A 22873-nucleotide genomic window follows, 5' to 3' on the forward strand; every position below is an offset into this window, starting at 1 on the left:
ACACAAAGGCCTGGCTTCTCTGCTCAGCCTGCTTCCCCACTCCATCACACTGTTTCAAATGTTCTCCATTATCCTCAAACCACCCTGACCTGACCTCTCCCTCATTCATCCTCAAGAAAGCCCTCCCATGTACTTCACAGAGCAGAGAGAAGCCACTCAGGTGGGGACTCCATCAATTTCCAGTCGCTGAATTGAGAAACCTACAGTACCTGTCTCTCCATTCTGAGGTCAATGCTATTCACCTCCTTCAGCTTTGGGCACCATGATGTCCCGTCTTCTTTCAAGAACAATGCACCACTGGGTATGCCCTCTCTCCCTCACTCATGTAGTCAATCTCTCCTTCTCTACTGGATCCTTTTATTGACTTTTTAATAGACTTTATTTCTTAGAGGAATTTTGGGTTCACAGCAAAAATGGGAAGTAGGCACAGACATTTCCCATATACCCCCCTCCTACACACATGCATAGCCTCCCTCATTATCAACATCTCCTGCCAAAGGGGATTTGTTACAACTTGGTGAATGTACACAGACACATAATCATCACCTACATCCATACTTTACATTGGGGTTCATCCTTGGTGTTTTTTGTTGACTTGGAAATACACAGAAGTCTACTACTTTTTTTATAAAACTTTCCTTGACTCGCACATCCCCTCCAACTACCACTTGGTCTCTCTCCTTCCCTTGAGTTGTCTCTCCTCACTGTCTCTATTTCCTCCCACTTTTTTCTCTATCCACTTTAAACCTCACCTCTGCCTCCCCAAAATGCTCATTTCTCAATAAGGTGGCCAATGACTCTTATGTAGCCTAAATAACAATGGCTCTTTGTTAGTCATTAACAAAGTCATTACTTTTGTGATGTGCTGTGTGATATGTTGGCTACAGTCAGTGTCTTGAAGTATGCATACTGAAGTATGCAAGACAAGTATGCATATTCCTTGGCTTCTCTAACTCCCACACCCTGGCTTTCTCTCACTTGCCCAGCTCTGCCTATTCCATGCTGGTTTATTATCCTTCCCCTGGTCACTAAATGCCCGAGTTCCTGAAGACTCACCCCAAATCCCTTGGTTCTCATTCCATTCTTCTAGTTGATCTTCTCCATACCCTCAGTTTCAAATATATCCTAAATGAAGATTACCCACAAATGTATATTCTAATCCCCGTATCTCCCGTAAGCCCCAGACTATTTTGAATTGCCTGTGCAACATGTTTACCTCAGCATCTCAGGTAAGCCTCAAGGTCAATGTGTTCAAACCTAAATCTCAACTACCTATGTCCTTTTTATCAATAAATGGCAACACCGTCCATCCAGTTCCACAAGTCAGACACTTGGGGTCATCCATCATCACCTCATAGTCAAATAAGTAGCAAGTTCTGGAAATTTCAGTATTTATTAATGTTAGTATCTGTTCACTTGCCTCATCACCTTGGCCATAACCTCAGCCCTGGCTACCATTATCTCCAGTGTAGCTATTGCAATAGCCATCTCTGGGCCCTGTAGCCCCACTTTCCCCTTCCAATCTATTCTCCACAAAACAGCCAAAATACGTCTTTTTGGAAACCAAATCTAGTCATGCAACATGCTTTGCTTAAGCATTTTGGGGGCTTCCTATTGCTATTGATAAAATAAGATGTCCTTACCCAGCCTATAAGGCCCAGCATGGTCAGGCCTTGCCCACCTCTTCAGCCTGGTCGCCACATTCTCCCTTTTGTTCACCTACATTGGCCTTCTTACTGGGTCCACCATGCATCAAGTTTTTCCTGCCAGATCCTTGCTTGTGCTTCCTCAGCTTTGAATGTTCATCTCTCTCCCACCTTGCACTCAACCTTGATTCCAGTGTTCAGCTATTCTTAAAACACCACATTAATAACTTAACCCAGTTGTCATTTCACATTTATATTGATTAAATTTAGTTTTTCCATCTAGTCTAGACTATAAGCTCTTTTCAAATAGAGCCGTGTCTGTCTTTGCTTTCCACTGTAACTACACACAGCGGACATTCAGTTGAACAAACAAATGAATGAATGGACTAATGAATGAAGGTGGTAACCAGACTGTGATAGAGAGAGTGCAGGATTGGTAAATGGCTTCTCTTTGTAGAGTGGGGTAAAGGAAGGTGGCTGCTCCAGTCTGGAGCGAGAGTGAGGTCTACCAGCAAGGCCTCTTTCAGAAATGACACATTCTGGCCATGTTTACCATGCCTCCCTTAAGAGAAAGGAAAGGGAGGGGCGCCTGGGTGGCGCAGTCGGTTAAGCGTCCGACTTCAGCCAGGTCACGATCTCACAGTCCGTGAGTTCGAGCCCCGCGTCAGGCTCTGGGCTGATGGCTCGGAGCCTGGAGCCTGTTTCCGATTCTGTGTCTCCCTCTCTCTCTGCCCCTCCCCCGTTCATGCTCTGTCTCTCTCTGTCCCAAAAATAAATAAACGTTGGGGCGCCTGGGTGGCGCAGTCGGTTAAGCGTCCGACTTCAGCCAGGTCACAATCTCGCGGTCCGGGAGTTCGAGCCCCGCGTCGGGCTCTGGGCTGATGGCTCAGAGCCTGGAGCCTGTTTCCGATTCTGTGTCTCCCTCTCTCTCTCTGCCCCTCCCCTGTCCATGCTCTGTCTCTCTCTGTCCCAAAAATAAATAAACGTTGAAAAAAAAATTTAAAAAAAAAAAAAAAGAGAAAGGAAAGGGAAAGAGGGAGAGGAGGGAAGATAGTCAAGCAAGATTTCCAACCTCCTTTAAAATGTAAATGCCCCTGAGAAGGTACATTTTAAAGTTCATTCCATTAACTAACACATGAAATATCTGTGAAAGCCTTAGGAGGATTTAGCAACACTGAAACCGTCTTCAATGCACCTTGTCATTGATATTACAGTTCTTTTTAACACATCTTTGTGCTATGTTCTCTATATGCCTATCTCCTTCAACTGGACTATAAATTACTTGAAGCCAAGGACTGTGATTTTCTTTCCCTTCTATGTAGCATTGAAGCGACACTGGTGTCGGACATAGCTTGGGCACTCATGAGTGTTTTTTGATGAAGGTCAGATAGAAAAACAAGGAATTGGATAAATGTAAAGGTAGGCATAAAAAACAAAGTTGCCTAGTTTACCATTGTGTAGATGGACTAAAACGGTATATACCAAATAATTATATCACCTTGATACAGGGCACTCTAGTGTAGGGGAATGAGCAACGGGCTAGAAATCAGAAGACAATTCTGTAATTATCTATTCACCTGATTGTCACCTCTTTAAACTGTGACTTCCTTAAGAGATGGCAGGCTTTTTTTTTTTTTTTTTTTTTGTCTTTGTGTGGGGTAAATGTGATTCTCTTCTCAATTCCTTTAATATAGTTACCAAATGAATCAAAATCTAGTTGTAGCTCTTGAACTGACTAGCAGGTTATAGTGTTGTCTAGAAGTCTTGTCTCTCTGGGTAAGAATCCTGATGGTAAAGTGACACAGTAGGACAATATGCTCTCCAAGATCTTTCTCTCAGGTCTAATATTTGATGAATATATAATTAAACATCTGAACAAGGAGAGAAAAGCTGGGGACAGCCAAGGAGGAAGTAATTGTGTTAATTACAGTAAGTCAAATGGGACTTTAAGAAATCTTCCATAATGTTCATCCTAACAGGTATTGCTAACAAGGATCACGATAAAGGAGCAACTAGTATAATATTGGCAATTTGCATAAAAGTCTCTTAATATATTGCAAAATGTTATGGGGAACAATTATAAAACAGGGGTGAACGTCGGTGCCAGGGAACCTGGTAGGTCAGGAAGACAGTAATTCAAATAAAAAAATGACCCAGTCTGAAATATGATATGAGCTTATATAAACTACTTTTACCAGCAGCATCTATGGAAAGGATGATTAAGTAATTTGACATGAATTTGAAATTATCTAATAACTTGGTTTTACCTTGGAGGAGAAAATGCTTAGTTTCTCCTAAAATTCATCTTCCTGAAGATTTCTGACAAACATGCCAGTCATATATTTTGCTAACAATGTATCTACCTCCTTCTGGAAAAATTAGTTCATTAATGGAAAATTGTTGGCAACTTCCCTCCAGTTTATACAATGTAAATGCCACCATGGCTACGACAATAATGTGCTGTGCAACATGGATTTCTCAAGGAAGCAAGTGTACAAGTAGATAATTACTTATAGTTAAATGTGGTTAAACAACAGTCTCAGACCCCAGAAGGATACATCTGCATAGCTCAACATTCACTTCCTTGAAGCATCTACGTGTTTTTTCTTGGTCTCAGTAACGTGCTGTGCAACGTGTATTTCTTAAGGAAGCAAGTGTACAAGTAGATAATTACTTATAGTTAAATGTGGTTAAACAACAGCCTGAGACCCCAGAAGGATACATCTGCACAGCTCAACATTCACTTCCTTGAAGCATCTACAGTTTTTTCTTGGTCTTAACAAGTGGGGATGAAAATCTTTCAAAAATGTGTTGTTTCCAAACTCTGCAGAGTAATAACCATAATAACCTAGTAGTAACCACCAATGTTTATTGAGTACTTACTTTGTGCCAGACAGTCCTCAGTGCCTTTATATGCTCATTTATATAATCCTCAAAGCAACTCTGAGGAAGGCACTATTTCTTATAATTCCCCATCTCACTGATGTGGACATTGAGGCACAGAGAAGTTAAATAACTTGCCTAAGGCAACATGGTGAGTAAGTGGTGAAGCCAGTATTTGAACCCAAGTAAGCAGCCTGCCTCAAAGCCCACACTCTTAACGACAATGCGATACCAGGCCTTTATAAACTACTGGCCATAATATAATGTAAACTTCTAGTGAAAACAGAGTTACAATTTTGAACATCAATTTTTGAAAGTGACTCTGTGTTCCCTTTCCGTATTCTCTGCTTTTAAAAAAAATTTTTTTTTCTACGTTTATTTTTATTTTTGGGACAGAGAGAGACAGAGCATGAACGGGGGAGGGGCAGAGAGAGAGGGAGACACAGAATCGGAAACAGGCTCCAGGCTCTGAGCCATCAGCCCAGAGCCTGACGCGGGGCTCGAACTCACGGACCGCGAGATCGTGACCTGGCTGAAGTCGGACGCTTAACCGACTGCACCACCCAGGCGCCCCTATTCTCTGCTTTTAAAAACCATTAATGCAATTCAGGCTTCATGCAGCTAAATGCATAGAAATCCCAGTGCAGCACTAATAACCAAAACCCCTTTGAAGCCAGAACCTCATGCACAAGGGCAAAGGACTCCAGAACCAGTTTTACTGTTGCCACCTTCCCGCATCTTAACGGTAAAAACCTGAGTGTCCCAAATTAAGCGGACTTCAGTGATCTGACAGGAGGGCACATATTTAAGTGATTTCCCACATCTGGTGTTCCATGTCATTTCCTCTGCTAAGCTTGATTGGACAATCTGATCAGTGCAGCAAAGTGGAAGAGACGCCTTCACTGCACCAAGTGATCCTGAATCTGAGCTTGGCCAGAAAGATTTAAGCTCTGAGGCCCCCATTTAGATAAAGTCTTCTCCCTAAAAAGGTATAGGAGTCAGGCTTCTAAGCTGAGGCAGAGCTGGTAGCTGAACAATAATAAAGGGCACTTTCTCTTATGGGGGGAAATATACACCCATAAAAAGAGGCCTAGGGGATAAAAGCTGAAAGGAAATTTCAAGGCTTTTACGTATTATTATACATTTTTCTACATTATTATATACATAATAAATGTATACACGCCTATACATATAATGCATGTAATATACATATACCCACAATGTATAATGTGCATGCATTATATGTTATACGTATTACATAGTAAGATGTGAAATGTGTAACATTTTGGTGCCTGTAGTGTATTGATAGAATATTACAGTATCTGTCAAAGCCAGTCAGGTGACACTTGCTGGTTGATCAAGATACACAGAATATGGGTAACCATTCATAGGTTTTCCATTCTCACTAGGAAACACCACATGGATGCTGAAAACGGCTGTACCAGAGAACAAATTTAAGGACTAACATGCTATTGGCCTAGGCTTTGTTTCAAAGTGTCACTCACTGCTCTGGCAGGTGGGCAAGGATTAGAATGACAGAGGAGACTGCTCAAGCATCTCATTCACTCAGCTTATCTCCTCCTATTCAATGATGGGCAAAAGAATGGTCCCCCACAGATGTCTGCATCCTCATCCCTAGAACGTGGGAGAGGGGACTTTGCAATTGGGATTCAGTTAAGGATTGTGAGATGGGGGATGTCAATTATTTGGGTGGGCTCAAGGTGATCACAAGAATCCTAACGGAGGGAGGGAGGAGGGTCAGAGTTTGAGGAGATGAGATGCAAGAGGCAGAAGTCAGGGTTATGTGAGGAAGGGGCCACAGACCAAGGAAAGCAGGCTACCTTTAAAAGCCAGGAAAGGTAGGGGACTTTTCTATATTAGAGCCTCCAGCAGAAGGAAATAGCCCCTGGCGATGCCTTGACTTCAGCCCAGTTCTGATTTCAGACCTTGCTTGACCTGCATAGCTGTAAGGTAGTAATAAATCTGTATTGTCTTAAGCCACTGAGTTTGTGGTAATTGGTTAGTGCAGTAATAAGAAAGTAATACAGCTACTACAGAGTGAAAGGAGGGATTCTGGGCACAAAAATAAATGAGAAGAATCATTTGAAAGGAATATTACGGAAACGGTAAGGAAACAGGGCTTTCTCAGATCACACAGCAGAAACTCAAACTTTACTAGGCTTAAGGAAGAAAAATTTGGCTAGAAAGACATAGTGAGAGAAAAGCATGGAATTTGAAGGACAGGTGCCTAAGTAGACCCACTGCCTGCACTCAAGCACCGTGGAGAAGGAGGCTTCCAACATACTGAGTAGTGTAGGGAACATATAAATCTGTTCTCCACAATCTTTATAATAGCTGGGTTCCACCCTCAGGAGCTTCAGATCTTTAGGTCTTAAAAGACTTTTGGTCTTATGATTTTCCTCATCAAACCTTCAGTTACTCCTAAGGGGAAAGGCACTATCCCAACCCCAGGGGCAACTAATGCAGTCCAAGCCATTATTCACAAAGATGTATCGGTCTGACAACATCTTTCTTTGAAGGATAAATATTTTAAATAGCAACTCCAGGAAAACATTTTAAAATTCTGATTTAATCTTCCTGAAATTATCAGCTAACACTGCAGAGAAGGATTGAGAAAGGGCTGGCTAACCTATGATCTACCAAGAGGAAACACTTGGACGTGGCAGAGGTTCAGGAAAGGTTGCGATGACCCATCAGAGATCCTTCCCCTCCCGTGTCCCAGCTGGGCTGGGGCAGCTCTGTTTTTTCAGTGAGCCTGCTCCTGCCTCTCCCAGAAAGCCTGAGGACCCTAAATGGACTCTGATTCCATGGCCAAAGGGCCATCGATGGGCATCGCTCATTCTGTTAGTGATGTCATCGATGCTACCAAAGAGCCTAGGGCACCATTGACACTGTACTTACATACGGCACCCAGGTCAGGCACACCTGAGACCACCAAGAACTGCCCAGCCCTGCTGAAGGCTAATGTCACATGTAACAGAAAACTTCTGAATGGTCACCGAACACAAGTTTGAGTCAGAGCAGAGGAGATGCAAGCTATCCTTTGCAAATTTTTGCCCAAGTAGCTGCTGTGATGGAAGGCGTTCCAGCTGGGCTATGTGCTCAATGAAGGGGGCTTTGTTTTGTTCACTGATACATCCTCAATGCCCAGAGAGCCACCTGACACAGGGCAGGCACTCACGTTTGTGGAATGAGCAAATGAATGAATGAAAAGAGGCTGGGATGTGTTTTTTTAGAATTACAATATGGCGAATCCTTCAGACTTAACTCACTGGAGCTCTTCCTGGTCCCTGAAATGAGATCTGTGCCCCTTTGAGCCCCCATAAGAGGGCTCTCATATGTTCTTCTCCTCAGACTTGTGCTGTTGTCACTAAGTTCTTCCGAGTTTCCTCTCCAAAAGAAACTGAAAACGGCTAAGGCTTGAGCCTGCTTTTCCATCATTGTATCTGCTGCAGCCAGTCCAATGCCTTCCATGAAGTAGGTGCCCAGTAAATGCCAAGAGATGTGAATCAGTACAGCATCTTTTCTTCACTTTTCCTGGAGAGATAGGGTCACTTGGATCACAGTAGATTGTAGTAAATCAATATACTCTTTTTTTTCCCCAAGCTCATAATTACCATATAAAAGAAAGAACTAATGTAAAATAAGAAGTGATTCTCCAATAAGAAGATCCAGATTTATCAATATCTGAGGTTTTGCCAGAAGTGATAAGCATTTTTAAGTCAATTTCTCAATACAAAAACCTTGATATTAATATAGATATATATGCATATACATAGGACTAGATTTACTAATAGGCTTTCCCTATCTTTGAAGTAAGAGAAGATAAAAATAAAATGCAGATTGCATTGAACAAATAGCATATGGCATGCTTTATAAATATATACGTTTTTGTCTCTGTCTCCCTCACACACACAAACCCCAAACTCTGTCTTTCAAGATACTGGCCCCTTGCCCTACTTTGAGGTACCTAAACAGAAAGCTTTGGGATCTCTGATGCTATCATTTCCTTACGGGCCGTCTGGGGGAAGGCTTGTCTGTTACCACCGGTCAGGAAATGCACTGGATGCTTGTTCCTCAGAACACCGTGAGATACTTTTGAAGCCCCTTCCCATCAAAGCTGGAGGGTTCTCTAACCACATTAGCTACACCTTAGGTCTCACCATTTGCTGTGCCTGGAGCCAGGTACCCAACAGGGGTTGCAGATGCTAACGAGCGCTGATCAAAAGACTCTGTCAATAGAATTCCCTACTTTTCTCTTCTTCGCTGAACATTAGTGACTGAAAAATGAAAGGGCCGAAGGGTAGCTGCGCCACGGAAAGTGGTCAGGCAGCACAAACACATGCCAGTCTTTTGATTTCTACATGTGATGGGAAATTGATGCTTTGAAAGAAAGAGGGAGGACAATTAATATTTATCGGCTTTGTAGGAAGATAAAACAAATTTATTCTTGAACAGTCCTGCCAATTATTCCTTGATAAAAATGAAAACTAAATTTTAGAAAAGTTATATTTGCACATATTTGGAGAGCCGAATCATTCTAATGGCAGTCCCAAAGACTGCAGCCCCCAGCCCAATCCTGCCATAGTCAACTTCCCAGTGGCAACCTGCGTTCACCTCTTCCAGGGGATGCGCTTGGTATTTCTCTCTGGATCTTTAAATAACAGACTGTTATTGCTATGTCTTGTTGGAGTTTTGTTTGTTTTTCGTTTTCAGCATTATATATTAGCTCTGCATACCAGAAGAAAGGCACTGAGCTCCTCCACACCCCATTCCTCCCACACCACCATTCTGCACGTGCGTATGTCCCACCGTCATCCCAATAAAAGCACGTTGAGACTTTAGTTAGCTCACCATTCAGTGAATGCAGAGACTATGATTACTTTTCTTTTTCTGTGCAACTTTTTGTTCTCCCTGGCTTTAGTAACCATGTTGATTTTCATCTGTGTTGTTTCTACAAATGTGTGCATTTCCATGCTCTTCTCCTGTTGTGCAGGGTGTGGAAGGCATGGTGCAGCGGTTATGAGTGTGTACTGCCTTGGGTTCAAATCTCACTTTGCCACTAACTAGCTGTGTAACTTTAGACTAATTATTAAAGCACTGAGTGCCTCATTTGTACAAGGAAGATAATAATGATCATCTGTCTAATAACTGCTACTCTTCAGATTCAACTAAATTGTATCCGATATACAGTGACTTTGCAGTAAGTATAAGTGATGATGGCTGTTGTTAAGTATTCAATCATTATATCCTGCTAAAGCCTCCCCTGGCACCTTCTGATCTGCTCCAATTGGATGGATCACTCTCGGGAAGACTGCACCATAGCTAGGGCTTTGGGATGGTCGTTCTCCAGCATCCTGGGGATGCCCTTTGCCTTTCTCTGATGTGGGGTCTTCTTCCTCATGAGTCTTGTCTTGGCTTCTCACTTTGGTGGAACGTCCTCTGGTAGTCTGAAAGTACCCTTCTACCTTGAGGTTTGATGGATGGTATGGCCAAGCATCAGATGCTGGGTTGAAAATTATTTTTGTTAAGCTTTTGAAGGCATTGTTCGTCTGGTTTCTAGAGCTACTGCCAAGACATATGATGTCATTCTAACTCCTGATTCATATTCTGTCTCTCTCTCAGGTTTGAGCATCTTCTCTTTTGTCTCCATCACTCTGTCAGGCCCTGAGAGTCTTGATGTGACTCCCATTTTGTTCATTGACCCGGGTACTTAGTCTGTCCTTTCAATGTGGAAATGCACGTTTTCTTATGTTTCCTCTAAAATTTTCTTTCTCTCTTTAGGGGAACTCAACTTCAGTTTTCAACTCTCCTACTGACTTCTGTATTTCTGCTATCAATTTTCTAATGTTTAAGAGCTCCTTTTGTTCTGTGAATATTCCACTTTTAAACAAGTCTTTGTTGTTTGTCCAAAATCATTAGCATCTTTTACTTCTCTGAGGATGTTAAAAACAAGTTCTTTTTTTTAACGTTCTCTTCTTCCTCCACAGTCTAAGGATCCTTCAAGCTGCACTTGTTTTAATTTTTGCTTTGGTCCTACTTTGCAAATGCCTGGTACTTCTTGGATATGTGTTCATATTTCAGGGTGAGCTGCTGGGAGCCCTGTGTGTTTTTGCATGTGTCTCGTGCAAGACTAGGGCTTTACTGTCACTGTAAAACTGTACTGTTAGTGTAATAGCATCTTGACAGGTAACTGAAGTTAATGCTTGTTTCAATCCGCCATCTTTAATCAGAAGCCTATTAACCGTACTTCTTAGGTAACTGAGGTATCAGGAGAGGGACTTCACTGAAGAATAATTTGTATGCTCTGTTTCTTGGAGAACCCCTGTCAGTATATTAGGCTCTTTTCTCACAGGCTGGTAAGATTCCCAGAATGGCCATTCCAATCCCCTAGTGGGGTAAGGGTGGGGATGGTAACACAAGTGGCTAAGATTCAGGGAGACGAGTGGGTGAACAAGTTGGAGGTCTCAGTATCCAGCTAGTACACTTTTACTTCATCCACCAAACCAGAGATCCTCTGCTTTACCCTCTCCAGAGATAAATCTTTAGCCTTTTATCAAGATAAAAGCTTGTCAGTTACTGGGTTGTAGCAGTACATATTACACAGAACTGGGGAGAAAATCTGGAGTTCTGCTTCCTGTTTTAGCCCTGTCTTTACCGCCCACCCCTGACCCCTCAGTCCAGAGGGACCAGTACTACTAATGAATACTGGAGTTTAGGTTGGGTTGCTTCTTGGATTTCCCCACTGCTAACTTGGATTTCAGCTTTCAGGGTCTACTTAAATAGCTACCACTTCTCCAACTGCTTCTCAGCTTCCAAAATTATGTAGCTGATGTCTCCTATTCACTTAATCTTTAATTAATTTATGCCACAATAAATAAGCAAAACTTTACTGTTACAGTAATGGTATCTTGAGAGGTAACTGAGGTTAATGCTTGTGTTCAATCTGCCATCTTTATTCAGAAGTCTGTTAACCACACTTCTTAGGTAAGGCACTTGGAGGTACCAGGAGAAGGTGTGTAATTTGTCGAAGCTCATAAAAATCAGTAAGAAATGAAATCAGAACCTGAACTCAGGTCTGCCTGATCCTAAAAGCTCACTCCTTCCACGAGAGCACACTCCTCTTCCAACAGGAGTCACCTACTAGAGTGTGTTCCACTTTAAAATCAGTACCAAGATAAATACCATTAGACCTTGAAGATTCAGGTGATGTCTCTCAGCGTAATGTCGCCAGAAGGCACCATTCCACACCTTGTTGCAAATGTTACACTTTTGCTCCATGAATTCTACCCAAAGCCCTGGCTTAGCCCTCTGACCTCAGTTTGAAAGGGTTTCTAGAAGGGAAGGGAATGCCTCCAACAGAAAGGTCCTTGCCCAGTATTGTGAATGCCAACTGTTACCTTTTTCAGTGATCAAAAGACTCCCAGGAAATTAAAAAACAAAACAAAACAAAACAAAACAAAGCCTTCTCAGAAAATGTCTGAGGTCTTTCTATCAAAAAGTCAAAGAGAGGGGTACTTCTAGGTCTCACTCATCAATGGTCATGGTTATCTCCTCATGATGAACCCTGGACTCCATATGACAAACTTGTCCTGTGGGTCCCCATCAGCATTAGTCTTTTCTGCACAGCTAGAGTATCCGAGTACAGCTCTAGAATCACACAGGCTTGGGTTCGGATCCCAGCTTTGTCACGTACTGCTCATGTGGACTATGAGAAAGCTACATAAGTTCTCTAAGCCTTGATCTTCTCTGCTATAAAATGACAAGGGTCATAGCATTCACTTCATCGAGCTGCAATCAGTTTAAGTGAGATACTGTATATTAAGCATAATATCTAGTGGTCCATGGTAAATAAATTCTAAGTGATATTTTATTTTTCTTGTTATCACCACATTCAAGAAATGTTTATGCAGGGGCATGTGGGTGGCTCAGTTGGTTAAGCGTCCAAATCCTGGTTTTGGCTCAGGTCATGATCCAAATGATCATGAGCCTGGTTTTGGCTCAGGTCATGATTCACATGACCTCCCAGTTTGTGGGTTAAAGCCCCATGTCAGGCTCTGCACTGACAGTGTAGAGCGTGCTGAGTATTTCTCACTCTCTTTCTCTGCCCCTCCCTAGCTTGCTCTCTGTCTCTCTGTCTCTCTCTCTCTCTCTCAAAATAAATAAACAAACAAATGTAAAAAAAGAAATATTTATGTATATACACACAAAAAAACTTTGTAACTGTATACTGACAAATGCTAGCTCGACTTAATTGTGGTGATCATTTCACAACATATACAAATGTCAAATCATTATGTTGTACCCTTGAAACTGACATAATGTTACATGTCAGTTACATCTCAATTGAAAAGACAAAATGTTTATGTTACAAATTCACTGGAGACTAAAATATCTACTATGTTCAAAGAGTTGGATTATACTTTGTGGAGGATACAAAAATGAACAAAAATCAGCTCTACCTTTAAATGGCTTGTGGTCTGGTGCCAGGCAGGGCGAACACAGCAGGTGTCCCGCATGATGTCACTGGGAACGGGATTACCCAGCAGCCAGTGCCCACAGCTCCTGGCCCTGCAATAAGCCTTGGGGGTCACTAGAAGCTGGCCCCAGTGTCTCCAGGGTTGCTCCCAGCCACTCAGATCTTCCAAACAATGTATTCTGGGGATAGAACTTCGGTTATGTAAAAGTTTAAAAAAGTGAAATGATGCAAGCTACGTGAAGGATACCGGAGATAAACGATCTATTTATATTTTTATGGTGAAGACATAAATAGAAAAAAACGCATCATCAAAGAAATGTTCCTTAAAATATACATACAGCATGGATGAGAGATATATGCGCAGCACAAACACATGCTAACTATATACCTTTTCACATCAGCCATAATTCTACAAGACTCATTAAGGAAGATTTACCGACCACTGTAATTATAGAAATTAACCCTCTGACAAACTGGGGCATGGTGTGCTTCAGTGATTTTTTAAGACATTTTGTAATAAGAGTGTCAAAACAGTAATGAGGAGCTCCTAAGTCCAATCCTTGGCTATTAGCCCACAGACAATATACACATAGATGACCATGTTGTTTTATGTAACATTAATGCACTCAATAACTAACTGAGCACCTATTAAGTGCCAGGGATTGTCTGGAACCTGAGGATATAGCATAAGCAATACAGAAAAGATTCTTGTCCCTACGGGGGGGGGGGGGGCTGTTTTTGTTGGCAGACATTAAACATATTAATAATATTTTTACAGCATTAAAAAAAGCTATAAAGAAAATAAAGAAGGCTAGTGGACTCGAATGATATTCCTGAAATAAAGAGAGTTGGTTTAAAAAAAAACAACTAGTTTTAGGATTTGAATTCTTTGAAGGGTAAAGGCAGACAAACAGTTAAAAAAAAAAAAAAAAAGAAAAGAAGGAGAAGGCAAAGATGACAAAAGAAATCACAAAGGAAGCAAAGGAGTTCCGGAGCTCATTATATAGGATCCGAGGAAGGACATTCACCAGAGATCGTGGTTCCAAAAAACCCTTGTTTCTTCCCTCTCTCCCCCCCCTCCAACTTAGTGTGAGTGGGTCCCCAGGCACAGGGAGAGGGAGGCAAGCAATGGCTCCCACTGCAGGCACACAGAGCCCTGTCATGTAGCACCCAGGCAGGGAGAAGGACAGGCCCAGGATAGCTGGATGGGACATTGGACTAGAAACTTAGGCTGGGGTACAGACGGCCCGGAGATTTGGGGATGTCTCGTATTCTTGCCAGCAAAAGACAGCAGGGACTGGGGGCGCCACTCAGGAAGCCGGTCCCTTTTCTGAAGTCTGAATGAGGCACACACACTTAGTGAGTTGGCAAAAGAGGCTGGCTGGGTGCTAAGAAATGTCAGGTTTGGCATTTAATTTAATGAATCCACCCTGGTTCGGCATACATGAGATTTTCAAAGAGAATTTCTCTGAAATTATCCCATGTCCCTCAGACTACTTATAAACCAAACAATGGTATACAGTAATTGTTTTCAGTGAGAAACAGTTGTCACTGAGACCAGGAGGCAGCGTGCCTGGCACTTTACATGCATTGATTCATTCATTTCTCACAACGCTCCGGATGTAGTTGGAATTATTATTACCCCCATTTTACAGATCAGGAAACTGAGGTAGATTAAAATAACAGCAAGTGAGTGCAGAGCTATCATTAGAACCCAGGCAGTCTGGCCCCAGATTTCCTGCTGTTAATCCTAAGGTTACAAGCTAATGGCAGGGGTTGCAAAATGGGGGAGAATCTAGAAACTGGAGGTGTGGTGGTACCACTCATTGATTATTCTGTGGATGTTAAAGCACATGTTGGTATTTTACCTTTTAGTTCTGGTCATTTCACCATGTGACTCTTCTACAGTAGATGCCATGCTTTATTATTTTCTAATTTATTTATTTAAATTCAAGTTACTTAACATACAGTGTAGCAGTTTCAGGAGCAGAATTTACTGATTCATCACTTACATATAACACTCAGTGCTCATCCCAACAAGTGCCCTCCTTAATGCCCATCACCCATTTAGTGCCTTCCCCCAGCAACCCTTAGTTTGTTCCCTGTATTTAAGAGTATCTTATGGTTTGTCTCCCTCTCTGTTTTTATCTTATTTTTGGTTCCCTTCCCTTATGTGCATCTGTTTTATTTCTTAAATTCCACACGAAGCACGATACTCTATGTGGAAAACCCGAAAGACTACCAAAAAACCGCTAGAACCGATATGTGAATTTAGCAAAGTCGCAGGATATAAAATCAACGTACAGAAATTGGTTGCATTTCTATACACCAAAAATGAAGCAGCGGAAAGAGAGATCAAGGAATCAATCCCATTTACATTTGCAACAAAAGCCATAAGATATCTTAGGAATAAGCCTAACCCAAGAGGTCATGCTTTATTCTGAACCTGGTTTTTGCTCTGTTGTTCTCAAGGTGTAAGGGATGAGTTTCTCTAACTTTCTGAATGAAGAAAGCAGTGATTGCAGAGTGTTTGATAGAGCAAGCTACAAATTTTCCAGGATGCTACAGAAATAAGAAGTGATCGATCCATCCCAAAACTTTTTTCGATAACTCTTGCCAACATTTATTCAAGGCCAGGCTGGCAAATGTGTGCATGGTCTGTCTTTCCTAGCTTATAATGTTAATTTCATTTTATTTTTAGGACATGGTTGATCACATTAATTTCCAGTGTTAATTCCAAGTATTCCTTCTCATATTCTTGGTCTACTTTTTGAACCAAGGCAGCTGACAAATACATTTGGATCATCTGTTATGTGCCAAGTACTATGCTTAGGGTACAAAGATAAATAAGACATTGGTGCCTACCAGGAAGGAAGGGAAAGAGGAGGCAGGAAAAGGGAGGCCAGCCCAAAGTCAAACTCCCTGCTCGGGATGGAATAAAGTGGTAAAAGAACAGTCATGCCCTTACTAACTGTGGGGGAGGAACACAGCAAACAAAACTAAACCAAAGACACATCTGGGCCACTGTTTTCATTCTCCTCCTAAATCTCAAACTCATCAGTGCTAATAACAAGTAAAGGAGTGATGGGTTTCATCTCCCCTCCCCAGCTATTCTCTGATAAAAAAACTTACAAGGAGCTAGGAGAACCATAACAGTTTTAATAAATGGATTGCTCATCCAAACCCCATTAGGCAATTCTTCTTCTGCTTTGGAGAAGAGGAGCCACAGATGGGAATCCAAGGCCATGAGATGCAGACCACGGATGGGGAGCTCTGGAATAGACAGAGAGAATGGCATGACCCCAGCCCCTCCCTCATCTCACAGGTGGGAAGTGGGTTCTCAGAGATAAGTCCAAGGTCACACAGCTGGTTAGTGGCAGAGCCCCTGCAGCCTAGATATATTCTTTCCTAATCTAATACTGTAGACTTTATTTGTTAAGCAGCATTGGACATACCCTGAAAACAGTGAGGACCCAAGGGAATAAGAAAGACATTGAAAAGTCATGATTAAGAGTGAAAAGTAATCCCCAAGAAGGCCTCTCCATTGTCCTCGGTGTTTCCCCCTACTGCTCCCTCTATGTCCTCAGTCCAGCTTCCTACTCTACTCGAAAACTCACTGCCATCTCAATCTGCCGAAGCATGAAAGACCTGATTTAAAAATACCACTTGCATCCTGAAAACAGGATGGCCTCCCTGGCATCATCCTATTCCTGTACCTCTGTTAAATCATGAGTAAAACGCGTGGAAAAATGCCTCAGTCTTTGAATGAAGTGGGAGACAACCAATCGCCACATGGCACTGGAGATGGTAGAACGGAGGAAGCTCTCTGTTGAAACGCATAGTTAACTTACCCTACAGCCTAAGGAAATGTGAGTCCTGTGCAGTTAATTTTAATATTTCTCATGTGCCAATTTTTTTGTGGCACCAGGTCAATTTAATGCAGCCGACTGTGCCAGACAACACAAATGCCAAGACAGAGGCACAATTCAACCGGACCAAATGTCCCCCGTTCTCAGGATGGGCCTCCTTCCTCAACTTGAAAGCTTCCACACATGCCAGCTTTGATTTTGCTGTAGTTCACACACACACTCTCTGTCTCTCAGACACACACACACATACACACACACACACACACACACACACACGGAGGAAATTTCTGATGATGGTGAAGCAGAGAAAGGACTGTGAGGCACTGAACAAAAGGCACGTCTGCTCTCCTGCTTTGATTCTGGTCCTTTGTAAACAAATCTGCAAAAGGCGGCCGAAGTGTGGGGACAGAAGGAGGAGCCTGGCACTCTCCTTCTTAGTCCCTTAGGGTTTGTTAATCTCTTTATACTCTCTTCCAAGGTAATATTCAAATCAGCCACACAGCTCAATTTACTTTGCTTGGGACTCTAATTGAATAAATCTAAAATAACAACAGATGCAGTGGCCCTGCGCTTTGGTCAAGTTTTTCTTAGATACTTAAGGCACATTCTGGCTGTCTTAATTCTGACTGCATCAGGGAAAGGTGCTCTGTTCCGGTCCCTGATTTTACACCAGTGGCAGGCTGACTGTCATTCACTGTTTCAGAGGTTGATAATATTTACTGCTGGGTGAAAGGTTTCCAGAATAACATAGGAAGTGTTTAAGTATCCCTGAAGGTGTAAAGAATGTCTTACCCAAGTCAACTGGTAAGTTTTTAAAGCAAAGAAATTCGGTAAGGTCCTATACTGTGCTAAATGTCACTTCTTCAGAATCACGAGACCTGGGTCAACTATGGGGTGGGAGTCTATTTGGTCCATTTTCTAAGTTACATTAAGGTGAGCCCTTGATGATCCTGCATTTGTAGCTCTTCCCATTTGTAAACATATTCAGGGAATGACACTACAGTAAACCTGTCACTCATTCTAGCTTCTTTCCATCCTTTGGCAAAGGATAAGAATTTTAAAAACTATATTATCACCTACTGGGAGTAGGGATGCAGGTTGAAACCGTAGGAACATCATAAGATAAGTGAGCCACTGATAATGAGTTTAAAACTGGTAGATCAAACCTTGGACAGGGGCGCCTCAGTGGCGCAGTCGGTTGAGCCTCCGACTTCAGCCAGGTCACGATCTTGCGGTCCGTGAGTTCGAGCCCCGCGTCAGGCTCTGGGCTGATGGCTCAGAGCCTGGAGCCTGTTTCCGATTCTGTGTCTCCCTCTCTCTCTGCCCCTCCCCCGTTCATGCTCTGTCTCTCTCTGTCCCAAAAATAAATAAACGTTGAAAAAAAAAAAAAAAAAAAACAAAAAAAAAAAACAAAACAAAACAAAAAAAAACCTTGGACCTCCAAGCTTTTCTCTGGGAAGAGTATCACCTAGTAAGAATGCTTTTAAGGAAATCATACACTAAACATGCTGAGAGGCTATTCAAGATCATGTGTGTAGAAATGCTGATATTCTTTCAGTTCTTTGGAGACAAGGGTTAAAAGGAATCAGTGCACACAACTGGCACCTCTCAAGGAAAGGAAGGAGCAGGTCTGTGCTGTGGCTGAATAGTGATCACGTTGTGGAGGGATCCTCTGTCTTACAAATGAAAGTAACATTCTGTGCCTGAGCATTGCCCTACTGCAGGATGGTCATCAGAGTGAACATTTTTGCTTCTTGGTGTGCAGGTATTTTCATTATATGTTCACCATATAGTCTTAGGAGTTCAGAAACTCTCCCTCAGGGAACCATCAAAATCCTCAAGAAAAAAACAGCAATAACCTCTTTGACTTTGGCTACAGCAACTTCTTACTTGACATGTCTCTGGAGGCAAGGGAAACAAAAGTAAAAATAAACTATTGGAACCTCATCAGGATAAAAAGCTTCTGCACAGTGAAGGAAACAATCAGCAAAACTAAAAAGCAAACAGCATAATGGGAGGAGATATTTGCAAATGACGTATCAGATACAGAGTCATCCAAAATCTATAAGGAACTTATCAAACTCAACGCTCAAAAAAAAAAAAAAATCCAGTGAAGAATGGGCAAAATACATGAATAGACACTTTTCCAAAGAAGACATCCAGATGGCTGGATTTCATCATTTCATCCATGAAAAGATGCTCAACATCACTAATCATCAGGGAAATATAAATCAAAACCACAATGAGATGCCTCACACCTGTCAAAATGCCTAAAATAAACAACTCAGGCAACAACAGATGTTGGCAAGGATACAGAGAAAGAAGAACCCTTTTGCATTGCTGGTGGGAATGCAAACTGGTGCAGCCACTCTGGACAATAATTAAAAACAGAACTACCCTATGACTCAGCAATAGCACTGCTAGGTATTTATCCAAAGGATACAGAAGTGCTGATTTGAAGGGGCACATGCACCCCAATGTGTATAGCAGCACTATCAACAATAGCCAAAGTATGGAAAGAGCCCAATGTCCATCAACTGACAAATGGATAAAGAAGATGTGGTATGTATACACACATACACACTGGAATATTACTCAGCCATCAAAAACAATGAAATCTTACCATTTGTAACAATGTGGATCGAACTAGAGTTCATTATGCTAAGCCAAATAAGTTAGAGAAAGACAAATATATGATTTCACTCTTATGTGGAATTTAAGAAACAAACCAGATGAACATATGGGAAGGGCAGCAAAATAATATAAAAAGAGAGAGGGAGACAAACCATAAGAGACTCCTTAATACAGAGAACAAACTGACGGTTGCTGGCAGGGTATTGGGGGAGGATGGGCTAAATAGGCGATGGGCATTAAGGAGGGCACTTGTTGGGACGAGCACTGGGTGTTAAATGTAAGTGATGAATCGCTAAATTCTACTCCTGAAATCATCATTACACTATATGGTAACTAACTTGGTTTTGAATAAAAGAAAAAAAAAAGAAAAACACTAATTCAAAAAGAAAAAAATAAAAAGAAAGTCTTTCTCATGGGTTCAGTAAATGCCCAGCAAACACTTTGGGCCAAAGACCTCCTCTCTCCTCAACAGACCAAAGGGTCTTCACCTTCTCAACAATCCCACCACACACTTGCCCCTAGCCTCTCAAGTTTTTCTTTCACTGGTAGAACTGTTCCAAGTGTATGAGTCCCTTTCCCAGGCCCCTGCCTCTCATCTTGGGCTCATAAGGCCCAGGTTCCACTACTGCTCAGGCTGGAGCATGAACCAAGCAGTCCATGCTGAAAACTGGCTCCTAACCACTGGGAAATGTGCAGGTGCAGGGTTAGGAGCCCAAATCCCTCTCTGCTACCTGAACACCTGTGAACTAATGCTCACACTTCAATGGGAGCCAGCTGCTTGCCCTGTCGTTGCATATAAGGGCAGAATGTGAGAAGTCACCTGAACACCCTGCTGCTATCGTCAGTGCAGCAGGGAAATGTTAACGAAGTAAATGAATGAATGTCGACATCACTACCTGGAACAAGCCTCCAACTTATTAAATATCCCACAGCCTGCGCATTTCAGCTCCTATCTGAGATTTTTTTCCTTCTTATATTCGTTTTATGCCCCTCTGATCTCACATCTTGTTTCTAATCACAGCTCAGAGTGAAACACATGTAAGGTAATTACTCCTTGGTGCTCTGTGGTAGCGCTCATTGATTAGAAATCATTTTCAGAGGGAACACTATAACAAGGAGTTTTGATCAAAGCTGGATTATTATTTCAGTTCCTTGTTTCACCCACACACATTTGCTTCCTCCTCCAGGAAGAAAATTTGTGTGTGTGTGTGTGTGTGTGTGTGTGTGTGTGTGTGTGTAGATAGAGTTTTTCTTAGAGTGGAACTATTTATTTCCTTAATCTAAAACAACTATTTCTTTAAAAAGCGGCTAATCAAGCTTCTTCCTGAAACTCATGTTTCAAGCTCTTAGTGTCACTCCTTCAGTCCCATCTCTCTGGGATGGGGCCATGTTTATGTCAAGATGGTGGGCACTGCAGGGTCAGGCCCAGCCAGGGCCAGAGGAAACATGCTCATGGAGGATGTGGCCCTGGAATGTCATGAGGACGCAGAGGGAGCTCTGAAGGCAAAGACTGGGCTGTGGAGGGTCTGATGCGCCTAGTGAGTTCACTTGGAGGCCCCATCCTTCTGTGCCTGCCCTACTGGCACATTGGACTCAAATCAGGAACACAGTGCATTTCAAATTTGCCCTTCTTTTAAGTTGTTTACAGCTGTGCAAATGACTTTCTTATCTAATCCTAGAAAGCAGGCATCCGAGGTCTGCCACAGAAGCTAGAGTGAGATGCACAGGAGGAAGTTCTATTTTTATTTTTTGACATTTAAAAAAATCCTCTTCCATTCTTCTTCCTGAGGTGCTGGGTTAGATTCTACAAGCAGGGCAAAGACAGGATACGCTAGAATGTCAACTCTCAATTACAGTTTTAAAAGGGGAAAGAAGAAGTTGAGATATTCCAAAAGGTTTTAAAATTAAGAGTTTATATTTTCAAAGTAACTGTTTTAGCTTGGAGTAAACCATCATTAGCCCTTAATCCAAATAATCAGAAAGCTTAAACAATGGTCAAGTGACTTAAAAGAAAAGAGACACATCTTGGATTCAGAATATTTAGAAGAGCACTATACATGGATTGTCCTGGATCAGCATAGCTCATGGTTAAGCCTTTAATGTTCTACATTTATAGTTCTCCATAGCAGCAATGAACTTGTCCCCTGAAAATGAGAAGCTACTGGTATCTGAAATAGGTCTTATATAATATATATGTGTACACATATATATGTATGTGTGTTACAGTCCGTATACATATACACATTACACATACACATATGTACATATGTGTATAGTATGAGCATATGGCAGACTTCCTCCGCTTGTCTACAGCTTTCCTTTCCAGGGTTCCAGCTACCCATGGTCTACTGCAGTTGGAAGCAACCAGTCCTCCTTCTGACCTATTATCAACAGGTCGGTAGTTAGCCTAATGTCTATGTCACTCACCTCACTTCATCTCATCATGTATGCATTTTGTCATCTCACATCATAAGAAGGATGATATAGTACAGTAAAGGTGTTTTGAGAGAGAGAGAGAGAGAGAGAGAGAGAGAGAGAGAGAGACCACATTCACATAACTTTTATTACAGTACATTGTTATATAGTTCTATTATATTATGTTGTTAATCTCTTTCTGTACCTCATTTATAAATTAAGTTTTATCACAGGTGTGATATGTTGTGTAGAGGAAAAACATAGCATATACAGGGTTTGGCACTCTCTGCAGTTTCAGGCATCCTCTGGGGGCCCTGGAATGTACCTCCTGTGGATAAGGGGGGACTGCTGTAAGTCTATGGCTAAGAAGATTTTATTCATTTAGTAAATATTTACTAATTGCCCATCATTATGGCAAGCCCTGAGAAAAATAGATCAATAAGATAAAATTCCTACCCTTGAGTTCACAGTCTAGTGGGAGACACATGAAAATATGAAGTACAATGAAATGTTAGTGGCTTTCTGATGGATGTACATATGGGCATAGTGAAAACCAACATGAACAACTTTCCCTGGAGGACAGGGGTATCATGAGAGGTTTCCCAAGGAAAGGAGTCCTTGAGTTGTACTATTAAGGTTGCCCGGTGGCCTCAGTATTTGAACTTTGATATCCAGTAACCCACACTTGGTATGTGCAGTAACTCACAGATAAGCATTCTGGATAAGCAAGCATCTTCTGTACAGTTTCCTGGGCTAAAATTAACCCTGAGTTTCATTACCTGCACTTGACACCAAGGGAATGCAGTCTGGGAGCATGCTGTCTCTAGGACCATTGACACACAAAATATAATGGACAGTCAGTGTACGAAACACCCGTGGAACAGAATGGGCCGGGATGCCTCTCGGCTCTGCGATCCTGCAATGAC

At 42.0% G+C, this 22873-nt stretch overlaps 1 protein-coding gene and 1 long non-coding RNA gene across 22 annotated transcripts in view; both read right to left on the reverse strand.

Moving 5' to 3' along the window:
- FARS2 (phenylalanyl-tRNA synthetase 2, mitochondrial) overlaps positions 1-22873 on the reverse strand; it is a 621462-nt gene that overhangs the window by 189544 nt on the left and 409045 nt on the right. The gene's annotated exons all lie outside the window — the stretch shown is intronic.
- Positions 17784-18788, reverse strand: LOC121020404 (uncharacterized). Its single transcript, XR_005786121.1, has 2 exons — positions 18330-18788; positions 17784-18064 (listed from the first exon to the last, which is right to left on the reverse strand). It is a non-coding gene; the product is annotated as an uncharacterized LOC121020404 (long non-coding RNA).

This window comes from Herpailurus yagouaroundi, unplaced genomic scaffold (assembly GCF_014898765.1).
Source record: "Herpailurus yagouaroundi ecotype Mexico unplaced genomic scaffold, PumYag 250, whole genome shotgun sequence".
Taxonomy (NCBI): domain Eukaryota; kingdom Metazoa; phylum Chordata; class Mammalia; order Carnivora; family Felidae; genus Herpailurus; species Herpailurus yagouaroundi.